Below are 12,774 nucleotides of genomic sequence, written 5' to 3' on the forward strand. Positions count from 1 at the left end.
TGAGCGACTGCTTTGACTTTATCCCTTTCCAGCATTAGTGCTCTCAACTCTTTATCAATCCATGGTGCACTACTATTCTTTATAGACTTTTTTCTTAGTGGAACATGCTTGTTAGCTAGCCTCATCAGTCAGGTCAGACTCACGTCAGACCACTGCACAGCATTGACATCATTCATAAAAGCGACCACATCAAATCTCCTCTATGACCTGCGATGTACCGTAACACCAGATTTGGGGATTTTATTCATTCTTGTTAAGGCAATCAAATTATGGTCACTACATCCCACGGCCACTGAAACAGCCTGTGAGCAATGTTTCTGTATATTAGTGAAAATGTAGTCAATACAACTTGACTTCTTAGCACTCGCAGTGGTGTTAGAAATTCTAGTTTCATCATCACTTGATCACAAAGATTGCAAACATCAGCCATAGAACTAAGCTTTTTACAACTAAGCTTTTTACGTTGTGGGCAGTTTTTTGAAAACCAGTCAATGTTTTTTCCAGAAGAAAAATATCTTTGTTTTCGTCAGTTATGTCTATATTTTCACATATCCTATCCAAATAGGTCACATTGGCATTAGGTGGTCTATAGCAACACCCAACCAGAAAAGGCTTACAGTGTGGAAGTAGAATCTGAAGCCATATTAATTCAATATCAGTATTCATCAAATAGTGTCACAGAAAAGTGATCCTTGACATATAATGCAACTCCACCCCCATATGTATATATCTGTCACAGTCTTTTCTGAAGAGCTTATATCCAGCTCAGAATCTTCAAATGTTATGTCCAGGTGAGTTTCTGAAAGCGCCAGAACATTATTTGAGGAACAAATCATAGAAAATTCATCTTTGTTTCTAAGGCTACATATATTTAGATGAGCTAAGATGAGCTAAGATCAATCCTATCTTTGGTAAATTTAGAGACATATTTTTGTTTCCCTATGGGGACACAGCACAGCTTAAACATATTCTCAATATAATACAAATTATGGGTTTTGCACATTTAGAATTATGGTTGGCTTTGATTGTCATTAGAGATTTGACATCCCTCGGTGTAATGACCAACTTATCATACTTCAGATTGGCTTTGTCGCCTCGGTCACAAGCAGCTTTTAACTTAGGCAGTAATTCTTTCCTCCTCAATTGATAGATAGATAGATATATAGATAGATAGATACTTTATTGATCCCCGGGGGAAATTCAAGGTCTCAGTAGCATACAGACATCACACACACTAAATCAATTCTAAAAACAGTATCCACATAGTGGGTGATTAATCAAGAGGCGCTTGCAATGACCGAGGCAGGTACCAAGCCTGTGATTCTCTGTGCATAATAAGGTAAGGTAAGGTGCTCTGTGTGAGTGAGTGTCATGGTGATGGTGCAAAAGAGTCCAACAGTGCAAGAATAAAGTCTAGAGAATGGCATACAATAAATATGGACATATCAGCCCGTAGGCAAGGTAATATAGAAAAAACTATATCTTTATCTCTCTCTCTCTCTCTCTCTCTCTATATATATATATATATATATATATATATATATATATATATATATATATATATATATATATATATATATATATATATATATTAATAAAAAGGTATAAGTGTGGCCACAATTCGGCTGTGGCATGGAGGGAGGGCTTGTGCATATGTGCTAATATAGCACGCAAACAGTGAGGCAGTAAGACAGTGGTAAAAAGTGGCTAGTGGACAGGCAGTATCCAAACATGGAGGGGGTGAAGAGGCAGACAGACTATGTGGAGAAGTTTCTCTCTCCTCTTCCCTTAAGTGAAGCATTGAACAGTTCAATGGCCCTGGGGACAAATTACTTCCTCAGTCTGTCTGTTGTGCAAGGCAGTGAGCGAAGTCTCCAGCTGATCAGGCTCTTCTGCTTTACAATAGTGCTGTGGAGTGGATGACACTCATTGTCCAAGATGTTGATCAGTTTGTCCAGGGTCCTTTTGTCAGATATTGAAGTGATGCACTCCAGTTCAGCTCCCACTACAGAGCCAGCTTTCCTTACCAGCCTGTCAAGTCGCCCCGCATCCTTCTTCTTTGTGCTTCCTCCCCAGCATACCACTGCATAAAAGAGGACGCTGGCAACAACAGACTGGTAGAACATCCTGAGGAGCTTGCTGCACACATTGAAGGACTGCAGCCTCCTCAGGAAGTACAGCCTGCTCTGCCCTTTCTTGTAGAGTGCGTCAGTTTTGGCTGACTAGTCCAGTTTATTGTCCAGGTGGAGACCCAGATACTTGTAGGTGCTTACCACCTCCACATTGACCCTATCAATGGAGACTGGTAGCAGAATGGGCTTAGACCTGCGGAAATCCACCACCATCTCCTTGGTCTTTGAAGTGTTGAGTTGAAGGTGATTGAGTTTGCACCATTGCACAAAGTCCTCCACCAGGCTCCTGTACGGTTTCGGAGAAGTCTTCATTGATGTAAATGTTTGTGCCTTTCAATTTCTTGACAGAGGAAAGAATATGCTGTCTGTCTTTAAAACATAGAAGCTTTACCATGATTTTCCGAGACCTCCCCCCGGCCTGATACTGACCAATTGTTTGTGCATGTTCAATCTCCATGTAGATTTTGTGCCATCTAGGCCAAGCCTGCTTGATAACAGATCTCGAACTTTCACCTCTGATTCAGTCCAGCTTTCTCCTTTTGTGTCAGCAATTCCATCAATTAGAATTATTCCTCCTGCACTGATTTTCAATGTAGTCCATCTTAGAGACCATTCCCTCCATTTCTTGCTTTAAGTTCCCAATGTGTTCAATCAACTCCATCTTTGCCTCCATCTCTTTGAATACCCCACTAGTCCCATCAAATTTATTTTGAGTAAACTCCAGACTGGTCTTCAACTTCTGCACATCTCTAATGACCCCATCCAGTCTTTTGTTTGTACCGTCCATGATTATTTGAATGAAAACCTTAAAGTTGAAATATCATTAGAACTCTTCCAACAACTGGGAAAGCACACTCATTGTGACCACTGAGTCCTCCTCACCAGGAGATGTTAGTTGGGGAGGCATGATCTATCAGCAAGATGAACCAGAAATAGTACTTTCTTGTTGGATGTCAGCCACCAAGCTTGAATTTTGTTTAGTTTAGTCCACAAAGTCAAGAAAAAAAACTATCTTACCAAGATGTACCAGGAATTCTTGCTGTGATGAGAAGTTAGTCTTCTGTCAGCCAGGCCTGTCTGACAGGCCTGAAAACTTCCACTTAGATAATCGCACCAAAACGTCAAAATGGATTGGGCATAGACCACCATATACAGACAGAATACAGTTCACAGTCAAATAAATACTAGACTGATATTTGCCTGTATCTGTATTGAGACATATGTAATTTAAACCTTAACAGAGTTTGTTTTGTAAGGGATAATGGATGGCATGACATTCGGTTCACAGAAAGAAATGCACGTTTGAGGTGTCAACGAAGTTCATTTCTGAGTGAGCCCATTATACCACTGTTGCCACTTACGTTGTGTTCATTTGCTGTTAATTTATTTAATTCTGATTAACCTTAGCTTTGAAACATCTCTATTTTACTTACCTCCATGTAACTAGCTAAAAGCCAGCACATAGTGATAAAGTCATATGTACAATGTTGCTTTGTTCTGAAAGTCTGTATTTTACAGCTCTCTTGCAACGTGACAGTTCATTTAAACTTCACAACGTGTTTGGCGATTTTCCACAAATGGGAAGTATTATATTCTGATAGCACATGAAGGCGGAATAGGGGCTTTTACAACATCTGTTTTCAAGGACATATAATGTGCCACAGACCAATGATACATTTACAGTGCTGCTGCTATGAGGTGAAAAACATATTTTAAAAAAAGCTTGGCAGAGTGTGTAAGCCACATGCGGAAGAGTTGAGACCTGTGTTTCTGAGTTTCATACTCTATCAACCTAAATTCTGACATGAAGTTTACTACCCCTCTATTTGTAGCTGGTGATTCCGGATATTGGGTTAGTAATTGAGAAGGTATGTTCAGTCTGGTTTTTTTTTCAATTTTACCTTTGAAGAAAAGATGCAAACTCATTGCATTAATTAGTTGAGAGAAGTTCAGGTGCCAGTTGTGAGGGGAGATTGATAACTTCTCAACATTGGAAAATAACACTCAAGTGTTTTCCAGGCCTATTTTATATTCTTGGCATATTTCAAGCATTTGTGAAGAGCATCTCTTTATGGATTCCATTGTGGATTTGAAGTTTGTATGTGTGTAAGTTTGTTTTAGTTTGTTTTACACTCTCTTTAGAACCACTGGATTTTGTACCATTGTGCTTTCAGTTTGTCTGTGCCTGTCTTGAACTTTAATTTCTTAATTTAATTAAAATTTAATTTCCATTCTTAACATATGCCAATTGTCTCTTTCTTAAGGGCAAGTCCTTACCTTGTAGAGACATTGAGACCCTTTGTGATGACAGTGCCAAGAAGGTGTGTTGGCCCCTGTACATGCTGGGTTAGGTTAAAGGTATCAATTAGTGTTATTAGTTCCATTACTGATTTCTGGGTTATCCACATGCAAGTTAGGATCTCCTGATAGAATAAGACAGTCAAACTCTGCAAATGGCTGAGTTCACCAGTTAACCCAACTCTTCAAGAAAACCTCAGCTGAATGTTTTGAAGGTCTGTAGAGTGTCAGTAGTAAATTTTGAGGAGAACAGGACAACACTGCCAGGACTTTTACGGGCTTTTCCCAAATCACAGAAGAAACGTCGACGCAGCAGTATAGTAGCAGATAATCAGGCAAGTCTTATTTAAATAAACTCCTGGTGCACTTACAAACTTTCTAATGCCTCGTTATTGGACTAAAGGTCATAGTTGCACTACTGCAGAAGTTTCGTACCATTCAGGGCATTATTAGTGGGGTAATTTACAAGATAAAAGTTGGTTCCATCACGACTGCAGAACGTCATTAGTTTCTGACAGCGCTACTCGACCAGGGTTCGACCAAGGGAAAAAAGGTTCTGGGAGGGTGTTTGGCTCGGGGTCATGGTGCAAAGGACCCTAGGGTGAAATTACTCCGAACCATCGCTTTAATGAGTTCACATATATATATATATATATGTCAAGTGATGCAAAGTCACCACATGATGACTGTTTGCAAGGAAAATATTCTTTGGATATTGTGGCAATTCCCTCTCCTTTTTTATTACCTATTTTTAGTACCTAATTTTGTATAGCCATTCTCTGACTTAAGGAGGTAAACACACTTTCCCTTTATTTGCATTCTCTTGTCTTTCCCATGTTAAAAAATGACAAGGGCATTTGACCTCTGTGTTATTTTATTTCCACAGCTTAGAAAACAGGAAGTCATGGATTACTTGAAAGTTCATAGACACTCTGATTAACTTAAAGGAGTTGAATATAAATGGGAAAAGGCTCTGGTTACATTTTGTTCATAGCCTACATTTGGCTAAGGGTGTCAACCATTGTTTAGGATATTCATGGGCTATTCATTTAGGCTATTCATGGGTTATCTCTAGAGAGACAAAAAACATACAATATTTTGTATGTCATGTTGTATGTCACAAGCCACAAGGGGATGGTAGGCCCTATGGGTGGTCACTTGCTGAAAGTCTAGAATTCATGTTACATTGGACATGCCCTTTGTTATCAATGCAACATTATCACTATATGAAGTATGTTCCTTTCCCTGTGGTCCTTATCTCTAAATATATTCAAGTTGATCTGATCTGCCTTTTTTACAGCAGCATTGTATTTCAGTGACATGTAGGCTACACACCTAATTGCACTAGCCTATCTGTATAATTTCAACATTTTCAGGACAGCATCGACATCTGATTCTAAGGACTAGGCTACTTGGTAAGTGGATAACAGTTTGAGAGAAAGCCTTTATGATTTTATGATTGAAACACGTGTTCAATAAAAGAAAAAATATACAGTATACAGAAGTTGTGGTGAAGGATGTTTTCTTAAGATCAGACTTTGAACCATCAGTCAAGCATGTTGATTGTAAGTGAGCCATTACCTTACAAGTTCCATTCATTTTGGAGGGTTGTTGATTCTTAGTTAAACAGTGTTGTTCTTGGTTGCATCTGAGAGAGTGACCAGCAAAGCTGGAACACGAAAACAATATAATAATATGAAAAACAATAGTGACCTTTCTCCAACACCAAACAGGAAGGGGCAAAGTAGGTAACAGCTGTAGCCTACATGATTATTTGTTATTTTGTTTCTTACAAATTATTAGTCGGGTATTCCAGTAGCTGAACAACTGTATATCGGTTAGGGATGTGAAACAGTGCTGCTGAAACACGAAAACATGAATTTGATATGAATAGGCTATCATTTGAGTTCCTGTTGCGAGCTGGAAAAATTAAGCTTCGATAAGGCCAATCACATTGTGTATAGAGTTGGTAGGCGGGTTTAACATAATAATTGATGGCAGAGTTGCAACGGTTCAGCGTGAATTCCCTGCTACTTGAAAACAAAGAAGATGGATGTTGCTGTTGGCTAAGTTAAGCTTTTTTAAAGTTGGCAAAAGTTTGAACAAGCCAACTAGCTCCGCTGGTGGGAAAACGCATGGGACTCATGAGTTGTAGCGCTATCCTATTGCGTGCAGAGGGAATTTGAAAGACAAACGATTATCCCGCCCCTCGGACTGAGCACTGCGAACGGTGAGTCCCCAGACCCTACATCTTGATTGTGGGTCTGGCTCGTCAGGCTATAATACGCTAGGCTAAATACTATAGGCTACATAAAACTTCTCATTAACAGCACTGCTAACCACGCCACAATTTCACTTTCACTCTGCTAGTAACAGTATCTGAAATGTTTGATCAGTTTGTCTACTAACAACCATCATAAACCATACATACGTTTCATACACGTGTTTTAACACTGCATTTCGGTCGTTGCTTTTACCTTACCATTACGCATGCCAGTTATGTATCCACCAGCTGCCTGCCTGCAGTCTACTTCCAAAACTCCAAAGCTGCTTGCTGTCAGATTTGGTTCCGAGGGCACAAGTTCAGTGTATCAACAACACTCAATAACAGTGTATGTGATGTGTTAATCAATTAAATTCCCAACAATTTCACAACATCTAGTTCTAGAGTAGGCCATTCAACTAGCCCGCTTGCTTACGACGAGACTCAGGCTGCGGAGTTGGCACCATAGACAGGTTGGCACCCGCTTCCTTATTTGGGTTTTGGGTGGCCAGGTTTTAACCTACGACAAAACGGTTGAAATTGAAACTAAGTGATCGTGTATGTGTAGGGTGTATTTCATACACAATCTGGCAACCTGAATGGATCAATGATTTTAAAGTGAAGTTTGATGGCCATGCAAATTACGGGAGTTTTCCGGGAGAAATAACAAAACGGGAGGGTGCTGGGAGATGACCAAGAAATACGGGAGAAACCCGGGAAAAACGGGAGTGTTGACAGGTATGTCATAAACTAAACCAGGCTAGGCCTACCTGCTTATGTAGACCATATCCTACTCATCGACTTTAGCTGTTATGTTTTAATAACCAAATCAACTAGCCTACTGCTTATCAACTCGTTTTCACTAATACAAGATGAGTAACTCTTAGGCAGGGATCACATTAGCCAGCGACAAGCGGCAGGTTTCCTATTGTTCTAGTATAAGTATAGTATAGTATAAGTATACTCTTTTGATCCCGTGAGGGAAATTTGGTCTCTGCATTTATCCCAATCCATGAATTAGTGAAACACACACAGCACACAGTGTACACACAGTGAGGTGAAGCACACACTAATCCCGGCGCAGTGAGCTGCCTGCATCAACAGCGGCGCTCGGGGAGCAGTGAGGGGTTAGGTGCCTTGCTCAAGGGCACTTCAGCCGTGCCTACTGGTCGGGGTTTGAACAGGCAACCTTCCAGTTACAAGTCCCAAGTGCTAACCAGTAGGCCATGGCTGCCCAAACGCTCTCTTGTTCTATATGGTTCGGCAGCGGAACGGTGGCAACGCCGGCGTAACGCTAGCGTTGAACAAGCTGAGCGTTGAACTTGGTTCAACTTTGAAAGCGCAACGCGAGAGTGTTCAATTGACAAACCGTTTGTGTTGCTTAGGAACCAGATAAAACTTATTATGGTCTGAGTGTTGCGTTTGCCGCTGCCGCTTGCCGCTGGCTAATGTAATTTAATTTGTTTTCATATTTAAGTTCTTAAACAGTTATTTCAGACATCATTGACAAGACATTTACTTCAGTTACCTTGGTGCATACATTCCTCATAGACAGAAAAGGTATCTCTGTACAGGATACAGTGTATCCTGTCTAATAGTCACAGAACTGTCACAGATGTGAGGAGTTCTTTGAAGTTTGGGGCACAACAAGGAAAATCAAAATTAATCTAGAAATAAAAGCATAACACATTTTTTTCAGAGGGCGAACATGTAAGTTGACATATATTTTATACATCCCCAGCCAATGTGTAATGCAATAGTCAATAAATTCCCCCATATGTCAGTTGGCATATTGCATGCGAATGCATAATAATGTCAGATGTGGAAATTATTTAGCCTAAATCAAAAAGTTTTGACAATTCAGAAGTGGTGGTCCGATATCTGGAAGCTGGATTTTTCACTGTCTGGGTTTTTGCTCATCATTTGGTCCCCCTCACTTTAAAAATATCTCCTGCGCCCCTGCACAGCTGAAAAACAACTGATGCCCCCTGGCCCCCACACTGGCCCCCTTTTTTTCAAAAACAACGACCAAAAAACACTTCGGCACTTTGCCTGTTTGTGTATGTCTGATTGTCCATCGGTCTGTTTGTCTGTCTGTCCTCCATATTGTCTGTTTGACATTACTTTTGCCCTTTGCACATTTCGGCTGAATGGGTTACGGAATGGCTTCAGTCAACGTTTATATAATTAAAATAGAATAAAAACTAGATGTACCGCATAGCGGTACAAAATATGACCGCCGCTCAGTCCTGTACATCCATTCTGCGAAAATAAATCATATTAATGAATTTGTCTCCATCTTCTACTTCATCCCCCACTCTTGAAACTTTTGTGTATGCTTGTTTGGAGTGTGTGTTTGCAGGGCCGCATTTACAAAAGTAGCCTACTGGCTGCAAAGGTGAATAGATTTGTAGCACTTGCCAAAAAATTTGTAGCATTGTTATAAAAACTTTAAAATATCTAAACAATCACAAGTAGGGCAGTTCATCACAGTCCATCCATTGCAACTGGACTGATGAAAGGTACACCTGTAGGCTACATTGTATTTGGGAAAAGCAGAAGGTATAATGTATTTATTTATTTATTATTAAACAAAACAATCCCTGTCAGTTCCATGCAGTTTTCAACAGCTATCAAGAAGAGAGGTCATGTCATGGATTTTTGTGAATGTTTTTTCTTCTACATATGCATAAGTTTAGTCATCTAGTTCATATGATATTCAGCTTTATTGTCAATGCACAAATTAAATACCAGTAGTCCAAAACAAAATGCCGTTTTACCCAGTGGTGCAAATATCTGACATGTCCAAAAGGGCCTTCATGAAATGCGTTGCTAGACTGTTCATACACATTTTAACGGGCCAAGTTGAACTTGAGCTACTGTCCGTTATTGTTTGTGCAAATAATATGCTGATTAATGTTCCCTTGCATTTTGCAACTATGAGGTCCATGGTTAGTCTGGCTTTCACCAGACCAAGCTCAATCTTTTAAGAAATCGAAAAGAATCGCCGCATATCAGGCTCACCCAGCCTAGTCCATGGTAAGCCCGATAGAAATATTGTTTAATTTTGCGATTGAGATATCCAACCCACTATTCTAAATGCAAAAATGCATACATGACAAAACCGCGTGACTGTTAACAAACTATAGGTATAAGGTAGGCCCTATGCTAGGCCTATTATACAACATAAATTGTCACTAGGCTATGCTGAAAAATCTCCTTTGGGAACCAATGGCTTACAGTATCAAGCGGACTTAAGCTGCCACCTTGGATAAAAGTTAATAGTTTTGCATATCAGTAGTAATACATTTCACGTGTTTTTTCTAAATGGAACCCAACCCACTGTACAGTAGCTCAAGGTCTGTGGCTAAAGCAGCCATAATGAAAGCGTTATCATTGTTTGGATACTTTACACACACGTGTTTTTTAATCGCATAGACTACTACTACCAAGCTGGAATCAAGACATCGACTCCCCTCTCACAACCTAAACACGCACTTCGAACAAACAAAAAACGTCTCAGTCTCACGGTATAGCCAGAGGCAAAACTGTATCAGACCGGTGTAACGTTGGTACTAAATCATCCATCGCAAAGAATGATTTTTGTAGCACGTGCAACAAATATGTGTAGGTTGGCAATTCCATGCAAAGGTCATCCTTACCATGGAAAAAAAAAGTTGTGCATACATAAAATAGAACTGTTGTTAAAATCTTCATTTAGGTCTATATTTTATTGTTTGTAACTGATCTGATTGAATTTGATGGAGAATGACACTCTTTTTACATCATAAATATGGTGTGCAACCATACAGAAACAACATTTTTTACATGGTAATATTATACATATTTCAAAAGTGGATAAATGGACCCAAAGTTCAAACAAATTGTGTCATTTGACAAATTCCAGATTGACAAGGGAATGGTAGAGTAATGTCTATGCTCAGCTTGCCTTTAAGAGTACAACTCCTTACATTTGTAATGGCTTTTGTTTTTAAGTCAGCAAGTTCCATGGCCATGTCACATCCATAACGTTTTATAGGAAAAGTTTATGCTACACATACAGTGTTGATGCGACAATGTCCATAGTGTCTGTGCAAAGTTGATTTATATCAATGTAAAGTGTGATGACCAAATTGTGCCCCTTTCTTACTTTTAAAACCTTTAATGGTGCGTTATGGATGTGACGTTATGGATGTTACATAATGTGAATTTACAAGACTGGGGACTTTATTATACCTCAAAGCCGATAAAACGTCTATTCTGGTGGCATGTCAGTTTCAACGCATTTCAACTTAGTGTTTACAACTGACATTTCAAAGATTATTAGGTTGATCAAAACCACAGGGAGGCCTTGCCTAACCATTAGCAAAACAAACATAATATTAAAATATCTCCAGTGATTAGCCTAGCCATAGCCTATTTTCAAGTGGCCTAATCACGAAAATCTGAGCGATTATCTTCCTGTAACTGTCATACTAATGTTGTACAGTAACTGGATTATCGTGTTAGCTGGTGAAGATGGCTGACTTTGCAGCTGGAGTTAACACAGCAACCTCCTTCTGTTGCAGATCTGTTCAGCCTGCCGTTCACGTCTGCTTAACACAGTTTAATTTTAAATGTGACGCGATATGACAGCATTTGAAGTGTCAGTTCCTCTGTAGCTAATACCCACAGAGTAACATGAGTAAGGGCAGCAATAAACTAGATGTACCGCATAGCGGTACAAAATATTCTCAAAATATAAAAAATATAAAACATATTCACAAAAATAATCAATTTGTCTCCATCTCCTACTCCTGCAACTGGGTGGTGTAAATGTCCTTCAGGGAGGGGAGTGAAGCACCAATAATCCTTCCAGCTGTGTTCACTATGCGCTGCAGGGCTTTCCTGTTGTATTCAGTGCAGCTTCCGCCCCACACAGCGATACAGCTGGAGAGGATGCTCTCAATGGTGCCTCGGTAGAATGTGGTCATGATGGCTGGTGGAGCACTTGCTGCGCCTGAGTTTCCATTAGGAAGTACAGGCGGCTGAGCTCTCTTCGCCAGTGATGCAGTGTTGGTGGTCCAGGAGAGGTCTTCACTGATGTGCACCCCCAGGAATTTGGTGCTGCTCGCTCTCTCCACCACAGCACCGTCGATGGTCAGTGGCAGGTGTTGGGTGTGACCTCTCCGGAAGTCAACAACAATCTCTTTGGTCTTGCTGACGTTCAGCAGGAGGTTGTTGTCCCTGCACCACGTGGTCAGATGGTCGACCTCCAACCTGTATTGAGTCTCGTCGCCCTTGGTGATGAGACCCACCAGAGTTGTGTCGCCAGCAAATTTCACTATGTGATTGTTGCTGTAGGTTGCAGTGCAGTCATCGTCAGCAGGGTGAAGAGCAGCGGACTGAGCTCGCGCGGCCTTGGGGGCCCCTGTGCTCAGTGTGATGCAGCTTGAGGTATTGTTGCCAACACGTACTACTTGAGGCCTCTGACAGAGGAAGTCCAGTAGCCAGTTGCAGAGGTAGGTACTGAGTCCCAGTTTCATCGCTAGTTTTTCATGATTACTATTTCAATTGTTTCATATCAAAATTCACTACTTAATTATGTGTTTTATGTAGTTTGTCGAGGACTGGTTCAGACACGTCACATCCATAACATGAAACCGTCACATCCATAACGCCAGTTTTTCCTACATAATGCATTACGAAAATGACGCATAGTTTCAAAAACACACTTTTTGTCTCCTTCATGGCACATATATCATAGTTTCGGCAGTTTCCTTCAAAATTCACAGTTTGTAGAAAACCTGTAATCTCTCACAAAAGTGTGTCCATTTCATGTCACATCCATAACGCTGATAAAATGTCTTGTATTCTTAGGATGAAATTGATTATATGAAATTTGAGGATTTCTCAGTATTCAGAGGACAGAGGTTGCATTAAAAGTTATGCAAATTAATTCACTGATACTAATTTTGCCCCCACTCTAAGGCATTTTGTTTACCAATATGAGTCCAATTGTCACATCCATAACACTGGAACTGCCCAGGTACAGCCCTGCCCTGGATACATCTCTCAACGTGCGCTCTAAAACATTTGGTT

At 40.3% G+C, this 12,774-nt stretch overlaps 1 protein-coding gene across 2 annotated transcripts in view; it reads left to right on the top strand.

Annotated features, from left to right (window-relative positions):
• slc8a2a (solute carrier family 8 member 2a) overlaps positions 1-12,774 on the top strand; it is a 138,883-nt gene that overhangs the window by 20,900 nt on the left and 105,209 nt on the right. Inside the window, exon 1 of one of the 2 annotated variants that reach the window (XM_048237604.1) lies at positions 5,813-5,845. The exons of the other annotated variant lie outside the window; for it this stretch is intronic. The gene's annotated coding sequence lies outside the window, so the exon portion shown is untranslated. Of the gene's footprint in view, positions 1-5,812; positions 5,846-12,774 lie in introns of those variants that run through there. 2 annotated transcript variants of the gene reach the window in all.

The sequence above is a fragment of the Alosa alosa genome, chromosome 2, assembly GCF_017589495.1.
Source record: "Alosa alosa isolate M-15738 ecotype Scorff River chromosome 2, AALO_Geno_1.1, whole genome shotgun sequence".
Lineage (NCBI taxonomy): Eukaryota > Metazoa > Chordata > Actinopteri > Clupeiformes > Clupeidae > Alosa > Alosa alosa.